This window comes from Denticeps clupeoides, unplaced genomic scaffold (assembly GCF_900700375.1).
Source record: "Denticeps clupeoides unplaced genomic scaffold, fDenClu1.1, whole genome shotgun sequence".
In the NCBI taxonomy this organism is placed as follows: Eukaryota; Metazoa; Chordata; class Actinopteri; order Clupeiformes; family Denticipitidae; genus Denticeps; species Denticeps clupeoides.
The window spans coordinates 1,564,097-1,570,603 of NW_021629784.1; positions in this window are offsets into that span (position 1 = coordinate 1,564,097).

A 6,507-nucleotide genomic window follows, 5' to 3' on the forward strand; every position below is an offset into this window, starting at 1 on the left:
GCTGAGTGTTTAAAGCAGCTGCGGTTTCCAAGGCCTCCTCCAGTTAAATAAAGCAAAGACAGGGAGCCACCTCAGCAGTGCGCGTGCACACACGCCTAAAAAACAAGCCACTTATTTCCATATAGACCACATCCATCACTGCACAAACCGACGGAGCCATAACCCAGAAATCAGTGGGGGAGTTTCGGCTCAGCCTGTGGATCCAGTCTGTGGATCAGACCTGTGGCTGAGCAGTCATGTCCCAGCAGGCCTTACACACACACACACACAACCACACACACACGCACGCACGCACGCACGCACGCACGCACGCACGCACGCACGCACGCACGCACGCACGCACGCACGCACGCACGCACGCACGCACGCACGCACACAACCTCAGATGATACAGCAGAGATGAGAACAACCAGGGCAATGAGTGGCTCATTCCCACAAACCTTCATCCGAAAGGTCCTGACGGGCGGCGAGATAACAACCTGCTGAACTTGAACTTGAATAGAAACAGGTGGCCAGGAAGGAGGCCTTTTAAAACAGGTTTCCATGTGCTCACGTCCACTGCTGTGTGTGTGTGTGTGTGTGTATGTAAACCCAGTGCCAGATGTTGACGTTATCGCTTAAACCCCAGCACGGCCTGCATTCCTGAACTGATTACTGCCCTCATAGCCACCAGGAACTACACAGCCTCCCCACACCGCAGATTTACCCACCAAGGCGGCACGAAACCCAGCCCACCTGTCACCGTGCATCATGGGAAGAGCAGTGCGGGTCACTCGCCTTGGTCCCAAGCACACCTCAAGTCGTGAAAGCACACAGTTCCAGATCCAGCACCCCACGTGCCCCCGGCCACCACAAATAAACAGGGCAGCACGTTCAGCCGAGGGACGCCTATTTATCTACATAAATAAAAATAAATTAATCAATAAAAAAAGAGAGCATCTTACATAATTAAAGTTTTATCCACGTATTCATGTAAATCACAAAGGGCGGCATTGACCAGATGCCCGCATAATATAAATATATATTAAGAACGGAACATCCTGTGGGAGCGCTGCGGAGACCAGGGACCCGCAGAGTTGAGCGGCTGATACCGCTACGGGCCGGGGTGGCTGAACGGCTGGCCAGACCGCTTGCCTGCAGAGTCCATTTTGGACTTTTTAAAACTGTGCACCATAAAGCGTTTTAAACCCACCCTAGCATTTTAACACACATTTGTGATTCGTTATAAAGCGATTACGTGATTTACAGACACAATAAAAAGTGTCATAATATTTCACCTGCCCCCCCCCCCCCCAAGACCAAAGCGCAAGTATTCCCCGGTATGAGCTCACGCGAGAGCAATTTTTACTGCGCTCTGCAAGTGGAAACAAATATAAGGTTTAAATACATATAATAACATGAATAAATAAAATAAACAAAGAAACTACTGGGGATGAATCTGGAAAAACCATTTACTAAAGAGAGCTTGTGAAACATGGAGGAGCATTTAAAATTGTGCCATTCAACTCGCCTGTGAGCACACGGCTCCCCGCAGATAAACAGTCAGGCTCCATTAATAAGCTATTCAGCGATCGAGAAAAGGCCTTACTTGTTGGTTTTTGGGGAGGTGCGGGAGAAACGTGGAATTATTCATAGCGATGCTGCGGCTTAACGCCATTCAATTCAAGAAGGAAAAAAAAAAAAGCAACACTGGTAATGACACACATTACAAGGAATCTGAGGATGTGGGAAAAGAGGAGTTTTCAACACCATTCTGGTCGTTCTTGTGCTTTGGCATAATGAAGGCGAGCCGTGCGCCGTGTACCTCTGTTGACTGAATGGAATATATTAATTACATAATAATTACACACAATTATGATGTGGAGGAGCATCCACGATGTGGCTCGTTCACAGGGGACGTTAAACGAAGGGCTGTATTGGAGTGCCCAAACTTCGCATGGTCTTCCTTCATTCAAAAACCGGCATGAAACCACCAAACTAAAATACCCCCCAAAAGAACGACAAATTAACAACTCCAACTGGCTAAAAAAAGGGATGAATATCTGTCTCTGTTGAGCTCTCATGACTGCAGGAGAAGAGAAAGAAGGGATCACATGGCCTGTCTGCATACTGATGTAGTGTGGATCAGCTCAGCACGACACAGTGGACTTTTCTGGACTAGATTCCTCGACAGGTGAACTCAATTACTCACAGGCCCCGCCCACTTCCGGCGAAGACCCTAACACCCCCCCCCGCCCGGGTCACTCAGGAATCTCCACTCGATTCCCAGATTTCCTGTCCGCAATCAAGGACCGGCTGGTAATGTGCCCGTGGCGCCGGAGTCGAAGGCGATCCCTCCTCGAGAAGCGGCGTGGGGGGACGGAACAGAAGCGATCCGTTCAGCGGGACTGAAGGAGGCGCGGTCAAACGAGTCTACGGAGAAGAGCACGCAGCCCAGAATTCGCCCGAAATAAACACCTCCTGCAGCCCTGCGAATCCCAGACGAGGGGACGCGTCCACCGAAGACAGAGCGAGGCTGGCGGGACGCGCCGCACTCGCCGAGATCGTCTGTAGAGCGCCGGGATATAAATATACAGCCGGCGGAAGAGCCCGGCCTAAAGGGTTCACATAAACAAATGGGATGAGAAAGAGAAAGAGCAGAACACACACCACACACGCGCACACACACACACACACACAGGCGCCAACTGAGCGTGCTCTCAGACAGTGTTAGGAGAGCTCAGCTACCGCACTCACTGAGGTCATCTTTTCAGCCCGGGTGCCGGCCGGCCCACATCAGAGCCATTACACATCTGTTTACAGGCCCGCCGGCCCGAGATAATACAGCCTAAATATACCGAGTCAGCCCGATAAGATCCTCTCAAAATCAAACCCGGTTATCCGCCTCACTCGGCACACACTACATTTGCAGCCACGGTCTACGAATAAGGTTCCTGCTCACACAAGGAAATCAGATCCCGTTTGGCTATTCTGTACACGGAATTCTTGGAATTTGGATTTTGTGCAGGTAAAACAAAACCAAGGTGCATCTCAAGGTCATTTGAAGGAATCTCCAATTCCACTTCCATCCATGATGGGTCTTCCATGATGATTATGATGGTGCCCTTCAAGATGAAAGAATGACGCGAGAAAGCAGAAACTGGGTCTGCAACGATCGGGCCTGCGGTGGACTAGCGGGTAAGAAAGCAGACCCATAATTGGAAGGTCGTGGGTTCGAATCCCAAACCACCAAGTTGATGGCTGCCCGCTGCTCACTAAGGGTGATGGGTAAAAAGCAGAGGACACATTTCTCTGTCACCGTGTGCTGCGCTTTTTTTATCTGTACATCAGCCAATAAACTGCAGCAGCATTGACACGACTAATCACTCTTCACTGAATAGATCAAACCCGATCACTCTAATTTGATCCCCGCCCACACCCCACAAACCTCCTCCTCCTCCTCCTGTCGCTTTGTTTAGCCATCATCTTCGGCGGATGAAAACGGAGAGTGAAAGCGGGGCGGCGGGGGGATGATGACACAGCACGGGCGACCCGGTCCTGGAACGGAGTCGCGGGGAGAGGCAGCAGGTAAAGTGGCGGCGAGGCTTCATTAGGCCTGAGCCGGGGCTCTCAGCCCCCGCCGCGCTCACCCAATTTGGGCAGGAGATGACAGCACGTCAGCCAGGCCGTGGCAGTCGAAAGCAAACCGAATTACCCCCAAACACACACACACACACACACACTTCCTCTGTATGGATGGGAAGACAGGCCGACAGGAAGCAGGAGGAGGGAGGAGAAGAAGAGTAGGCATAATTCAATTAGGAAGGTGAACTGGGATGGGGATTGGGGGGGTCTGGTAGACAAATGCCACATTGGAAATCCGGGCTCGTTCTGTACGAGAGGAATGAGTGGGGAGTGGTGAGATGATGGCTGTGCGCGTCCACGAACCAACCCAGGGCCACCGGAGAGAAGGATGGCGGCAGCGCGACCGCGACAGGTCGATAGTGCATTAAGCTGAGAACAGGGCGGAGCGGGAAGAGAGGGGTGAAAACCGATGAACGGATGAGACTGACAAGGAATCAGGAGAGGGAAAGTGCTAAAAAAATAAATAAATAAAATTTTAAAAAAGGGTCCCTGTGTGTGTGTGTGTGTGTGTGTGTGTGTGTGTGTGTGTGTGTGTGTGTGTGTGTGTGTGTGTGTGGACGCGTTGCTAATCAAAGGGTCTTTAAAATTGTGGCCACGTGCTCCACTGCAACACCCAGGTCCCGTATAGCACAGCTAAACCCACAAAACACATACATCAAACGTGAGCAGAGTGGAGCAGGCCCTTATCAGTCCAGGCGCCACCTTCCCGCCTCGGATCAATGGCAACAGGAGGTGAGACAGGATTAGATGGATGCTCAAAGGCTGCGGATGCGAGGTTAGATAATCCCCTATTGATTATTCGAGATAACCGTGCTGATCCGAGGAACAACACGGCCACTGAGAAGGTTACGGCTGGCCACTTGGGGTGCAGGGACACGTTCCGTCCACGTCTGATCAAGTCTTGGTAAAAACAAAAGATGAAGGTGACTGGCTGGAGAGGCTGGATTCTTCTTAATAGCCTGTCTCCAATAGTAGATATAACAAAGTGAACATTCATTTAGTTTCAATGCTCGTGCTTCCAGGGGAAAAAAAAAAATCTGTTGCAGCAGATTGCCCCACTTGGGATAAGATCTTCAGGGTTGACCAAGAGAGGAGTGCTGAGCACTAAATTGCACGTCTGCCATAACTGTTGTGGAAGGGTTCGCTCTTTACGTTTCAATGTCATGCTTGAAAGGGCAGCTCGTGAGACAGAGTCTTCAGTTTCAGACGTGGTAACACACCCCGTGTAAATCTCATAGTCTGACAATTAACAATTAACGAGATCCCAAAACACATAAAAGCGTGGAGCCATATGCAAAATGATTTAATGCATTAAACTAAAAACGAACCAAAAAAAACGGGGCGGCGGCACGTCCTCGTGATCACATGACTGGAAAGGGGCAGGCAGATGGGGGCTGTTTTGGTAGAGGGCCACGCACGTGCAAACAGCGGGGCGTGGAACCGAACAGCTGTTTGCTGACTACAGTGAGCCTTGTCTGGTCGCCGTGGCAACGCAACAGGATCCATTTAAAGAGCCCCGTCTTAGCGAACAGCCACGTCAGCGAGCGCCCGGGGAGCCGGCGAGGAACTGAGCCAAGCGTACGCCACAGCCACGTCTGATGAGACGGCAAACAAACCGCCAGTCCACGTAGCAAGACCGCACCGCGGATGCACAAACGCAGCCAGAGTCTCCGTAATCAACGTTTTCCCAGCACGGACACGGGGAGGAATACCAACCGTCCCATTAACATGAATGGGGGGGGCAGAGTAATGAAGTCCCACTCCGCAGCGGCGGACTCGGTCGTGCCGTTTAGAAAAGGCGTCTCCTCGGCTGCACTCAGACATTTACATTACATGTCCCCCCCCCCCCTGGAGACACTCAGGGTTAAGTGTCTTGCTCAGGGACACGATGGTAGCACACAGACATGCACACACGAACTGGGAAAGCACAAGAGAGGACGAGCAACGCCATGCGTCATGGCACGCAACAGGGCGACAAGGAAAGTTGTCAATTTACCCAGAAACCCCCTGTCCCACTCGCTTGGGAGAAGTCGGGCCACAAAAGCACTTGGAAAAGCCACGTTCCACAGATATTCATAAATGAACGAACAGAAACTGTTCAGGCAAACGTGCTGCGACTTGACTCCACATGGAAACTGCAGCCATCTTTGGACGTAAACCACAGGTCCAAAATGGCCGTGGGACATCTTCCATCAAACATGCAGTCATTTTCGCAACGCAGCGCCGAGGCATCAATCACGGGATGAAATCCACGGAATTCCAGCGAACCAAAATGGCCCCGTCTCCTCAGGACTGATGAGCCTACGGCCGGCAGGGAGAAGACCAGAAGAAGGAAGGAGCGGTGCAAGCTCCTCCTTCCTCATCCCCTGCCTCCTGTCCATCCTCCTCCTCCCCTCCTCCTCCTCCCCCATCTGTCTTCCCCTCAGCAGATGGTCCGGCTTCCATGGGGGGGCTATTTTGTTCTCTTCACCATCAATTACAGCTCAAAAAAAAAAAAAAAAAAAAAACCTTGTACCATTTTGACTCAGAAACAGTGACTGACATGTCCTGGCAAGCGCAGCACCCCGGCACGCCCTTCTACTGGCACCAGCCGGGGCACGCCGCTCGGTTCACAGTCTGCGGCACCCTCAGAAAGTGGGCGACATGAAAGGAGTCGGGGTGCACAAAGAGACCACGGTGGCAGACGACGGGAGTGTAAACCGCGGTGCTTCAAAAACTCACTGGGGCCAGAGGTCATACAGCATGGGGCGGCCGGGGGGTGGGGGGCAGCTGACAGTAAATGATATCTGAATCGGGCGGTTTCAGTAAAAAGACGCCCTGGTCGGCTGGACACTCGGAGTGTCGAGGCCGGTCATCTTTGAAGAGAGATTGAAGGTTAATAGT